Here is a 13162-nt window from a genome sequence, read left to right as displayed (position 1 = left end):
CCTTTCTTTCAGTTTGCAGATAATATTAAATAAATCTATTCAATGGGTTAAGTAATTTAGGAAAACTGGGAAGATGGAGTAGGGATTATGCAGATAATTCATTGCCATAACTCAGGCACTTAGGCAATCTTGGGGGAAAGGCATCAAGGGGCTGAGGTGGGAGAGTCAAGGAAATAGATCTGGCCAGAGGGCTGACTCCAGCAGCTCAGGGGATGCAGAGGTTTCTGGCTTAATCTTGGGGTGAGGTGAGGCGTGTGATCAATGAAAGCACCCAGTCGGTGGCTGTCACCATGGTGACCTATGTCTACAAGTGGCATACTTTGGAGGATACTCAGGGTAACAATCTCATCTGGGAATATTGACAGCATCTTCCTGAGAAAAAATTCTGGGATCAGCTTGTGCATTGTTACACCTGCTTGACTGGTGAATGACTATTAGCAGAACTGGCACCATCTTGGGCCCTTACAGGTTCTCCTGTCCTTTTGCTCACCCTACCCAGGACTGTACTATGCAGTGAATCACTTCTCTGTCATCACTGGCTTTGCAGATAATAGATAGTTTAATAATCATTTGGACCAGGTAGCCTCTATAAGTCCTCCAACAATGACGAAAACCTTCCCAGATGTTCCCAGCACCTGTGAGACTTGCTACCCATTCATAAATCTTAACTTAGGAATGCATGTCCTATTTCCAAGCACCTACCCCCACCCTAGGTTAACTATAAAATGTCCAAATGGCCCCTCAGAAGGGCCGAGTGCAGCTGCAAATGCTTCTGTATCACTGTATCCCAGTGAGTAAATTACCCTGTAACAAACTGATCCATTGATTCTGTGAAGCTGCCTGCTTCACTTCTGGGTTTCAAGATGCTTTCTCAGTTTGGTGGGCACTTTTGTTCCCTCTGTCCTTCAATACCTGGGAACAGAGCCCAGCTGAGGTTGGTCGAGGACCTGGCTATCACCGTGCTCCCGCCAGGATGGCCCTCGGTTGCCATCTTGCTCCAGGCCTGACCAGATAAAACCAATCTGAGACAGAATTTGGCCCCTGACACAGGAGTGTGTCCACTCTGTCTCTAACCTGGTAGCTTTCAGATCATATTCACCCACGTCACATCATCATAATTCAGTGCACAAGCACATGATGTATATCCTCATGCATTATTGAAACTAAACTTTAGTGAAACAGCTTGTTCTAATTGTGAAGCACTCTGATTTTTTTTTTAATGCTGGTTATAACCAACCAAATTGATTTCATAACCCACCAATGGGTTCTAACCCGTAGTTTGGAAAACACCACTCTAACCACATAAGCTAATCAGCTCCGATCTTAATCTCAAGGGTAATGAGCTGCACAAAGGTCCTAAGAAGTCTCTTACACAACTGATTATCTTGGCATATCTATCTATTCCCAAAGATTTGCATATATGAACTTTAGAACTATGGAGTACAAATGTACACTTTGTCCTCCTTGACCTGACTTCAGACTCACTTTCTCGACACCCAACACCACAGTGCTGACTTCACCTCTTCACTCCCTGGTTCTCTGATCTATGACCCCAGCGCTTCAGCACTCCAGCCATCCCCACTCAGTCCCCATGGGAGGTCCCTGAAGTTAAAACAGCTGAGTCACAGACTGTCAGGGTGAACAAGGCCTTAAGAATCATTTAACATGAATGTGTCTTTGATGTATCTCCGTAGTCTCCAGTCTCTGCTTGCATTCCTCCAGACACAGCGAGCTCTCTACTGATTGGGGCAGCCCCTTCCATCTTTGGACAATATGGATTAAACCAAAATCTGTCTTCTTTTTGGGGGCGGGGTGGGGGGGGAGGCGCTGCACTTGGGGCATATGGAGATTCCTAGGCTAGGGGTCGAACTGGAGCTGTAGCTGCTGGCCACAGCCACAGTAATGCAGGATCCGAGCCGCATCTGCGACCTACCCCACAACTCACTGCAACGCCAGATCCTTAACCCACTGAGTGAGGCCAGGGATCGAACCTGCCTCCTCATGGATGCTAGTTGGATTCATTAACTGCTGAGCCACCAATGGGAACTCCATCAAAAATCTGTCTTCCTATGCTTCCATTTATTATTATTATTATTTGCATCAAAATAGTCAATAGTCTTCTCAGGACAGTGCCTGACACACAGTGAGCACTAGATAAATATTTGTTACTAGTATTATTAGCAGTGGTTGTATTAAAGCTATTGACAGTAGTGACCAACCCTTTTCTCACGTGCATGCCCTTCAAGTGTTCAGAGGAAAGCATCCCGTTGCCTGGCTCTTCTCTTTTCTCAACTAAACACCCCTAGTTCTGTGGATCCTTCTTGCTGTCGTGTGCTCTCCAGCCCCTTCATATCCAGCTCCATGTCCACAGGCAGACAGGTTGATGCTTCTCTGAAAACCCAGCCTTTAGAATTGGCCACGAGACTCCTCATGGGGGGCACTGGGGCTGCGAACAGAGACGCTCACCTCTGTGACCTGTGTGCTTGGTGGCTAATAGCAATGCTGCCAGGATTACTAATAGCCCACATCAGAGCGAAGAGAGGCCTGCAAGATCAAATAAGTGAGGAGAGGGAGTGGTTGCATTCCTCCTTGCAGAGCACATTCCAGAGGGCGTCCTGGAAGCAACGAGTTCTCGAGAGAGCAGGTGGCCCACCCAGAAAGAACCGCCAATCCAATGGCTGCACCAGTGAGTCTCAGACCCAAACAGCTTCAGAGCGATGAGTGAGTGGTGGGGCTGCGATGAACTTGGGAGCCACACGTTCCACCTAAAGGAGGAAGCTCTTACTCTGCTCAAGCAGGTTGTTAACCCCGCAGCAATGTGGGCCCTCATGTTGCAAGATTATACACGTTTTCCAAAGAAGCCAGACATATGAAGTTTTAAATATAGAGTCATCCCATTTTAAAATGTCAGATAATTTCACATTGCTTTCACATTATTGTGTGAAGCAACAGTATCCAGGCTGGACCAAATCCTGTGACCCTTGGTTCTCCTTTGGGACCTCTCCTCTCCTCTTGCAGAGCAGAGAGCCTTGGAGGGCTGGGACTGCGTGGAAACTGGTGACTGGATCACCCTCCTCTTACTTCAGTCTCTGAAGGTTCTATAGTTAAAGCCGCAGCCAGGGCCAAACTCTGCAAAACGGCTTTGTTATCTGAACAGCCAGAGGGAGCTGGCCTGAGTCTCACACTAGTGTTTTCCAGGCAGGCAGAGAAAGCAGTGGAGCCTGCTATGTGGTGATGTGAGCAGAGTGGAGGCTTTGAATGGAATCCAACCCCCGCCCCCGACAAGGGACAGAATGTCTCTGCCTGGTCTGTAACCTGCTCCTTGGAGGAGGAGGGAATCAGGCTTGGCCTCCCGCCTCCTGAGTGACCTCAACCTCTCCTTGGCAGTGATGTTATTTGCTTATCTATTTGCAAAGTAGTGAACAGTGCAAATGCTTCTGTGTGTTTTTAGATATAAAGCATGTAAGACAGGATAAAAATGGCATTGCTTATCCTAAAGTTTTCTACTCACTATGGGGTCCACAGAATCATAGACTTTTTGAGCCAAAGGGGGCTTTTTAAGCAGAAAGCCAGCCAGAGGTAGTAAACTGAGGCAGAGTGTAACTTGTGTAAAGTCTTGCTGCTGGTTCTCTAGTTCCTCTATTTCAGGTCGTTCTCCCTGTGGTTTGAAAAAATGAAGCCCAACTGCCCCTCACCCCATCCCATCACCCACTTCACCCCTGGCCTGATCAACTCGCCTTTGCAACCATATCATATTTTATGCAAAGTAGGAAATTTGCATAAAATAGTAATATACTTTAAAATATTAATTTAAAATATCAATACATATTAATAAAGCCTTTCTTTATATATGTAACACATGAAATTATGCGAGTCCCTAGAAGTTTTAAAAATTCTTCACAAATTGCATAATTTACAACCTGGCAGGCCAAGTGGGTTATCAACTATTTACACTGCAGCCACATGGTGCTACGATTTTTGCAAGTAAACTACCATGCACTCTCAGGATTGGTTTTCATTTGCATGAACTTTAAAATGTGCAGGTTTTTCAAAATGCAGGGTTTTTTTTTTTAAAAAAATGAAGGGCCTGGTACTCCACGGAACAGCTTTCATTGTTTTTCCAATCGGATGAAACCTGCTGGTCTGAGAACTCTTGGAGACATGGGAGATGCCGCTGCTGCCCTCCCAACAGCCCTTCCTCCTTTTCTACCTTGTGAGCAGAATCCCAATCTTGCTTAGATCTTGATCAACAAGATGCTCAAGGAAGGTGGTACCCGCCCTAGGAGACGAGTCAGGAAGGTCCAGTCCTCGTGGCCAAGCGCTCACCCTGCCTCTTTGTGTGGATGGTACCCCCTGGTGAGTCTGATCCTTTTAGTCTCTTATCCCAGAAGAAGGGGGTTGAATAAGGATGGACTTTGCTTTGCGACCCTGAGCAGATGCTCTTTGCCTTGAGTAGTATGGACATTGGTGCGTTGACACCTATTATCCTGGGGTGAGGAAGGTGTGACAGGACAGCGTGGGCCCGTCCTCCACACACATTCCTCTGTAGGCAGAGCTTGAAGGTTTCTGGGAGGAGGTGGGCAATTGTGAGCTATCTGGCGAGCCTGCTTCCTACTTACTGGGGACCATCCACACCAACCTTTCTACTGGATGGAGGTGGCTCTGTCTGAGGTCAGCTGGCAGAGAGAACACCAGGGGCCTTGGGAAGGGAACCCTCTGAGCGTGGCATTCCATTTGCACAGAACAGAGACGTGAGGCCCTGTTGAGTGGCCAAGCTGGTGCAGCAGGACCTCCTGGGGCACAGCTTCTCCTTTGGCCATTGTTAGAGGTCTTCTCAGCTCAGCCAGGCCTATTCCTGCCCAAGGTCACTGCGCTGGAAGGACAGGAGGAACTGGGAAGTGCCAAAAGTCATCCAATGCATTGGGATGAGGTGTGAGACCAGACAGTGAGGTAGTTTTGAGTGAGAAGGAAGCTGCTGGCCTTCGTTGGCTTTGGGGCACCTCCAGCCACAGGGAAGTGTTTGTCCTTCCCAGAATGCATGGTCATTATCCATCCATCATTATTTCCATTCAACAAGTACCTTCTGTGTAGGACCCAAAGAGGCACAGAAGCAGTTCCTGCTTCAGGGAAGTTCGCCACCTGTAATAATCACTTTGGATGTGAACAGAGAGACCCAAAACGTTCTGGAGCTTCAAAGGGGGGTGAGATCACAGCTGGTAGGAGAACACTGTAAATAAGCTCCAGCTGCAAGCATTCCTGAGTCTTTGCCCGGAGCCAGGTGCTGCACTGAGGGCTTCATACACCTGGCTTCATTTCATCCTCACTTCCCTGAGGTCTGGATCAGCCTTTCCTTTTAATAGATTGGGTAACAGGCTCAGAAGACATGACATGACTTGCTCAGGGGCAGACAGCTTCAAAGTGGCCATGCAGAGATGAAGGTCAGACATCTCTGACCCCAAAATGCAAGTCATATGCATTGTGCTTGGCTGCCAGATGAGACAGGTGGGGTTGGAGAGGCATCTGGAGGGTGGGGAGGAATTTGATAGACAGAAACAGGAGGAAGGTACCCCGGGCTGAAGTCACAGCCCGAACAGAGCTGTGGAGAAGGCAGCGCCATGCAGAAGGGTGTGGTTTGAAGGGAAGCTTTAGGTCTAATGTGGAAAGACTTGGGTGGGTGGGGGGCCTTGGGCCCCTTCCAGAAGGCCACAGGGATCCCTGGTGGAGGGAGAAGGCCCAGTGATGAAGAGAAGTGATGCCAGAGAAGGGAAGATGTGAAGCAAGCCCAAGGAGGAAGGAGGCAGCTGGGCATGTGAGCTGGAGGCAAGAGGAAGCGGGAGGAGCCGCCTCCCTTGTGCGGGCAGTGGAGTGTCTCACAGAAGAGCTGCTCAGGGAGGCTTGTCTTGGGCTGAAGGTGCAGCAAGAAGGCTGACTTCAGGCGGGGGCAGGGAGGCAACCCAGCAGCACTCACCACCCTGGGGCGGAGAGCAAGAGGCCGGGCATCAGGCCCAGGAGAAGAGGGACAGGGGGCTCGTGAAGGTCAAGGTGAGAAAGGACCCTCTGTTGGCTGGGTTGGGAGAATGGGGAAGGGACAGGGTCTAGGGAGAACCACAGTCAGTTCGCAAACCCTTCCCTCAGTCCAGCCCTGACTGGGACGAGCCGTGTCTGTGAACCCATGGATCTTGCTCAGGCTAAAGTCACTCTTGGGGGAGCAGGTCCCTACGAGATGATATCTGCTTGCACTGGTCCCATGAGGCATTGGCCCTGTGGTGCTGGCTGTGCCCTGGGCCGGGGTCTGTGCCCCAGGCCCAGACTGAGGCAGCCATGCCCATCCTACCCCCTCCCTGAGAATCCCCACCCCACCCTGTCGGGCCTGCCAGCCGACCCTTCATCGGTCTGCTCGTGGTTCACCTCCATGCCTTTGCCCAAGCTCTTTCCATCAGCGCACAGGCTTCTTCCAGGTGTAGTTTTTTTTTTTTTTTTTTTTTTTTTTAATATGTCCAACATGGATATAATGTGTGATAGCCACTAGAAAAAATTTGATTGAGAATGGGCAGCGTGCCGGGATCACTCAGGGGCCTGGCCCTCGTTCTCCGCTCAGTGTACACAGGTGTGATCTTTCCTCTTATTACAGGCTCTAAGCTGTATTTCTTGTGTATCTTCATCTTATCTCCCCAAAGAGACGATAAGGTTTTTGAGGGTAGGGCTCCTCTTATCTTTTCAGTCTCCCACGTAATACCTAAAATTGGCTCACTGAATGTTGAATGAGTGGGAGTTCCCTTCCACCCCCACATGGGCCCTGTGGCTCTAGGAATGCAACCCCAAAACATACCCAGGGGATGTGGTGAGATGCAGGCGGGGAGCAGGGCCGGGCAGGATCGGGAGGGTGCCTCCGCCATGATGTTTCTCTGGGATGATGCTCAGCTGGGAGGGACCTTGGTGATGACGTAAGCCTCTTACTCCATTGACCGGCAAACAGAAGCCCAGATGCGGCACGGGTGCCCCCGGGGGCGAAGAGCTGAGCTGAGGCTCCAAGGAACACCTCAGAGACCTACAACCAGCCCCTTTGCTAAAAACCCAGTTTCCTAGGCCTTGTATCCTTGGCTTCTCAGCAGCATCCTCAAGTTGGAGACACCTTTCTCTGCATGACAGCAACCTTCGACGTCTCTGGCCAGTTTTTCTTTGTCTCCTTTGTAGTTATCTTCATCTCTACCTGGCTGTTAAGGACCAGAGTTCCTTAGGATGCTGTCACTGGAGTTTTCTCCCCACCCCTCAACCTCTCCCTAGGCAGACTCATCTTACCACCCCTAGAATGGCCCCCGACTCCCACAGAGCTCTGCCCAGATTATTGAAGAGTTTTCAGTCCACCTCTTGAGTGTCCCAACCCACGGCTTCCCTCAGCACTCTTCCAGAAACCTCCTCCCTGCCCATGGATCACTACTCGGTGCGGGAACCGCTGTCCATACCCGTGCGCAAACCAGACGTCCAGGCGTCTTTCTTCCTCCCCGCTTAATCCATCAGTTTTACTTCCTGAATGTCTCCACGCCCCCTTCTCTCCGTCCCCATCACCATCAGCCTCCTCTGAGCCCCTCCATCTCCCGCTCAGAGGGTGGCTGCCTCTCACAGGGTTCCCAGCTTCCCTCCTTGTCACCTGTGGTCCACACTCCACACAGCCATCAGGCCCCCTTTTAAAATATGAGACAGATCCTGTCACTTTCCCTACAACCTTTTACTGGCTCCTCGTTTCTCTCAGGATAAAGGCCCAGATGAGGCTCAAATCACCCCATGTCCCAGCCTCCCTTCCCTCTGCATTGCAGCCACTCTAGCCCTTCCCAGGATCCCCACTCATCACAGAGCCTTGAATGAACCCCAGAAAGGTTCCCTGGCCCCACATTGCCATCTTATCACTTCCCTGCCTTATAAAATTAATTTTCCCTCTCTACCTGCCTGGGCTATGAGTTCTGTGAGGTCAGGGGTCTCCCAGGATGCATAGAAGCTCAGGAAGTGTGTGTTGGCCCTTAGGTCCCTCTCAGAGGTGAACGCCTGGGTCCTGGTCCCCAAGCTACAGGGCAGATGCCTGTGGCCCCTGCTGGGTAAGTTCTGAGCAGCTGGGTCCAGTGCTGGGGGCTGTGGGTTGAGGGGAGGAGGGGGTGAAAAGGCTTTGCTTTCACTGTATGTACCTCTTTTTATTTATTTATTTATTTGTCTTTTTGTCTTTTTCTAGGGCTGCATCTGTGGCATATGGAGGTTCCCAGGCTAGGTGTCTAATCAGAGCTGTAGACGCTGGCCTGCACCAGAGCCACAGCAACTCGGGATCCAAGCCACGTCTGTGACCTACACCACAGCTCACAGCAACACTGAGTGAGGCCAGGGATCGAACCCGAAATCTTATGGTTCCTAGTCGGATTCATTAACCACTGCGCCACGACAGAATTCCATTCACTGTATATACCTCTTGCTTCTTACTTTCTTCCCTCAACATCACACCCTGAAAAGCTTGGTTGCCGGGTATGAGTCATTCCACAGTGTGGTGATACCATAGCTTCTTCAACCACTTTCCTGGTGATGGGCTGTTAAAAATTTTCTAGTGTTTCAAACAGCAGATGCTTTGTTCAAAACAAACAAAAACGCTAGAGTCAATGCTGGCAGGTCCCAGGACTCAGGGGCTCCAGCGAGAGGCTCTTGGTAATGAGGAGGCAAATAGGCTAGGGTGGAGGGGAAGCTCTGCACCAGCAGTCAGGAGCCCCGGTTTGAGCCCGCTTCCCTTCTCCTGGCCTCGGTTTTCCCTTCTCTGAAACAAAAGGGTTGGGATGCTGCAGGTGCTCCATTGGGGCGTTACTCGCCTGAATCACCTGGGACACTCTAACCAGCAGCAGCCGCAGCAGCACAATTAAGTACCACCTACGAGAACGATGGCGTGACCCCCGTCCCAGAGAGGCCGATTCTGCTGGTCAGGGCCAAGTTCTTTCTCCGTCATTTTAAAAAGCACCCCAGGCAATTCCCATACACAGCAACATTTGAGAACCACTGTTCCAGGCCAGGGTTTCTTAAATTCTAATGCACACACAAAGCAGCTGACGATCTCTTTAAACTCCACTTCCTGATTCAGTCGGTCTTGGGTGAGCCCCAGAGCCAGCTTTCCGACAAGCTCCCAGATGATGTTGCTGGCCCCGGACTGGCTTTTGAATGGAAAATTAGATGCTCTAAACTCTCGTTCGATTCCCAGGTTCTTTTGGGCCACCCTATCGATACACTCATCTTCAGCTAACCACTGCTGGGCTGAGGTTGGAATGTAGCGTGTATCCAAGAAAACCTGGATACAAAACGGAATGGTTCCCCAGGACCATGCAGGGCAGCTGGGGAGGCCTGGGGCCTTGGCTGCAGCCGTGGGTGTATTGAGCTCTGAAGAGGGTTGACAGGGCTTCTGAGGGTTTATGAGCTCCAGCTCCAGGTCCGGCGCTTCTGTCTCAGCCATAATTAAGGCAAGTGTTGGCCCAGGGCCTTCCAAGGAGAGACAGCAGTCTCCAGTCAGGCCACCTGAGCCAAGCTATGGGAATTCAGGGCAAGGGAGTGTCCCCTAGGAGGAAGCCTGCCTCTGGGCACCTGCACTGTCACCAGGAAGGGGGTCCCCTAAAAGGACAGGTGCATATGCTCCGTCTTGTTTCTTCTGTTTGCAGAATTTATGGGCATCTTTATCACTCTGAGGCCAGTTAGAATTAGGACCACCTAATTGTCTGATCTGAAAAGCCATGCGTTTATTTTGAGCTTTGTGTGGTTTTGCTAGGACTGGCGTGGACACAGGTAGTTATAGAAGTCCCAGTAAAGGACCATAGATAAAGGGGGAAATCTAGGGAACTTTGGGAGATCACTGGAAGTTAATAAATTGCTCAAAAAATCCATCAGAACAAGGCAGACTTGCTTGGCTAGTGGAGGTGTGAGAATGGCCTCAGGTCATTGGGTGGGGGGTGGGATGAGGCTGGCATTCAAGTTCAGACCCAGGGCAGGAGTTTGAGGACCATGCTTCTGCTGATTTGAATACACACCTTCGTGGATATCAAGGAGGAGCTACTGCTCCCAGAAAGGAGGTGGGCTTTTCCAACCCCCATTCCCCCTGGATGATAACTCTGTTGCCCACCTAATCCTGGGGGCAGAGCCTCCTTGCTTGCCCGCTGGCATCTCTCACAAGCATCCTATCCTAATAAATCTATTTCTTGCCTATCGCTTTGTCTTTCCCTGAATTCCTTCTGCGCGGAGGCAGGAAGAACCTGAACCCCAGTAAGTCCAGACATCGGGGAGTGATTCTCATTTAAAACGTGGGTTCAAGTCCCAGTCTGGGTTCTGGCTAGGTTCAGGCCAGGCCTGCTGTCAGTTTCAGTTTCTGTTTCAAAGTCCTGCCCAAGTTTTCCGCCAGGTGTTCCAGTTTATAGCGAGGCGCCGATTCTCAGTCTGTCTTTTGCTTACAAACCAGGTCTCTGATTTCAGGTATGAGTGGGCTGCTGTTAATATCAGCATTGAGACTGACTCTTGAATCTTGTTGGAGAGTTATTTCTAGTCGGTCCCTAAAAATCTCCTTTTGAGTCCTCTTGTCTCTACTTACTACGCTGAATCAAGATCCAATCAATGTTACGTTATTTAAGTTTTTAAATAGACTTTATTTTAGTGGTAGGTTCACAGCGAAACTGAGCAGAAACTACAGCGAGTTCCCATACCCCACAGCTCCCCACCTGCACCCTCCATTAACGTCCCCCACCAGTCGTATGTCTGTTACAGTTCATGAACCAACATTGACCCATCGTGATGATCCAGAGCCCGAAACTGACATTAGGAGTCACTCGATGTTGTGCAATTTGAGGTTTAGACAATATGTAATAACGTGTTTCCACCATCATTATATTATGCAGAATGGTTTAACTGCCCTAGACATCCTCTGTGCTGGGTCTCTTCATTTCTCCCTCCCCCAGACCCTTGCAATAAGCCACCTTTCAACTGTCACCATAGTTTTGCCTTTTCCAGGATGTCATATAGAATCATACATTATGCAGGAGTTCCCATCGTGGCGCAGCAGAAATGAATCCAACTAGGAATCGTGAGGTTGTGGGTTTGATCCCTGGCCTCGCTCAGTGGATTAAGGATCCGGTGTTGCTGTGAGCTGTGGTGTAGGTCGCAGACGTGGCTGGGATCTGATGTTGCTGTGGCTGTGGTGTAGGCCAGCAGCTGTAGCTCCAATTGGACCCCTAGCTTGGGAACATCCATATGCCACAGGTGTGGCCCTAAAAAGCAAAGAGGAAAAAAAAAATTTCTTCAAAAAAAAAAAAAAAAGGGGGAGTTCCTGTGGTGGTACAGTGGAAACAAATCCAACTAGGAACCATGAGGTTGTGGGTTCGATCCCTGACCTTGCTCAGTGGGTTAAGGATCCGGCGTTGCCATGAGCTGTGATATAGGTCGCAGAGGTGACTTGGATCTTATGTTGCTGTGCCTGTGGCATAGGCTGGCAACTATAGCTCCGATTCGACATCTAGCCTGGGGAAAAGAATCATACAGTATTCAGCCTTTTCAGACTGGCTTCTTTCACTTCATGATAGACACTTAAATTTCCTCCATGTCTTTTCATGGCTTGATCACTCATTTATTTTTAGCAATGAATAATATTCCATTGTCTGGATGTACCACCACAGCTTGTTTTTGCATCCTCCTCCTGAAGGACGTCTTGGTTCCTTCCAAGTTTGGGCAATTGTGAGTAAAGCTGCTATAAACATCCCTGTGCAGGTATTTGTGTGGGCATAAACTTTTAGTTCTTTTGAGTAAATATCAAGGAGTCTGATTACTGGATTCAATGACGACAGTGTGTTTATTTTGTAGGAAACTGCCAAACTATCTTGCAAAGTAGCTGTACCATTTCTCTCTCCCACAAGCAATAAATGAACATTCCGGTTGCTCCACATCCTCACCAGCTTTTGGTGTTGTCGGTGTTTTGTATTTCATCGAGAATAGGAGTGCAGTGGGTTTTAGTTTGCATTTCCCCAGTAACGTGATGCTAAGCATCTTCTCACATGCTCCTTTTCCATGTGTGTGTCTTCTGTGGCGAGGTATCCATTCAGGTCTTTTGCCCAGTTTTTTAAATTAGGTTGTTCATATTCTTATTGTTGAGTTTTAAGAATTCTTTATATATTCTAGATGATAGTCCTATATCAGATATGTCTTTTGCAAATATTTTCTCCCTGTCTGTGCCTTGTCTTCTCATTCTCTTGTTACCAATCAATTTTTACAAGGAAGGTACCAGAAATCATTTTTAGTACATTCTTTTTTTTTTTTTTTGTCTTTTAGGGCCGCACTTGTGGCATATGGAGGTTCCCAGGCTAGGGGTCAAATTGGAGCTGTAGCTGCCAGCCTACACCACAGCCACAGCAATGGGGATCCAAGCCACATCTGCGACCTACACCACAGCTCACGGCAACACCAGATCCTTAATCCACCGAGCGAGGCCAGGGATCAACCCGCATTCTCAAGGATGCCAGTTGGGTTTGTTAACCACTGAGCCGCAGCAGGAACTCCCATTTTTAGTAAATTCTGACCTGTTTTGTGGGTTTTCCTGAAGCCTGCTGATTTAGCATGCATGCTGGGATTCCTTAAATTTGACCCTGGATTAGTCTATTTTGCTTTTTTTCATTGCTAGTTCAGCATTTATTCTTGCTACATATGGTTTTGTTGGCAGAGATCTGACAAGCCTGGATTATAGGCTCCTGGGAGATTCCAGATTCTTCAGAAAGGAGGTGTCTGTCTTGTAGGATTTGGAGAAATCTTGGACAATCGTTCTTAGTTGTGCTGAGACCAGGGTTTAAACCCTGTGGCCGATGGCATGTGTGATTCTCAAACAGGATGCATTTATAAAGGAAGCCAATGTTTTGGCGTGTCAAGGGACTTGTTAAGGAAAAGGGCAAAGAGGAGTTCCCATGATGGCTTAGTGGTTAACAAACCCAACTAGTATCCATGAGGATTCGGGTTTGATCCCTGGCCTCCCGCAGTGGGTTCAGGATCTGGAGTTGACATGGGCTGTGGTGTAGGTTCCAGATGTGGTTCAAATCTGGTATTGCTGTGGCTCTGGCGTAGGCCGGCGGCTACAGCTCCAATTTGACCCCTAGCCTGGGAACCTCCATATGCCCCAGTA

At 49.2% G+C, this 13162-nt stretch overlaps 1 protein-coding gene across 3 annotated transcripts in view; it reads left to right on the top strand.

Annotated features, from left to right (window-relative positions):
* PLB1 (phospholipase B1) overlaps positions 1–13162 on the top strand; it is a 184098-nt gene that overhangs the window by 28650 nt on the left and 142286 nt on the right. Inside the window, exon 1 of one of the 3 annotated variants that reach the window (XM_085019714.1) lies at positions 4062–4356. The exons of 1 other annotated variant lie outside the window; for it this stretch is intronic. The gene's annotated coding sequence lies outside the window, so the exon portion shown is untranslated. Of the gene's footprint in view, positions 1–4061; positions 4357–5619; positions 6043–13162 lie in introns of those variants that run through there. One more of the 3 variants, XM_085019713.1, reaches the window with a different exon arrangement.

This window comes from Sus scrofa, chromosome 3 (assembly GCF_054392235.1).
Source record: "Sus scrofa isolate SSC_HxYL_T2T_F1_AM1 chromosome 3, Sscrofa_HxYL_maternal_Yorkshire_Landrace_v2.0, whole genome shotgun sequence".
In the NCBI taxonomy this organism is placed as follows: domain Eukaryota; kingdom Metazoa; phylum Chordata; class Mammalia; order Artiodactyla; family Suidae; genus Sus; species Sus scrofa.
This window is presented reverse-complemented; position numbering and strand designations above follow the sequence as displayed.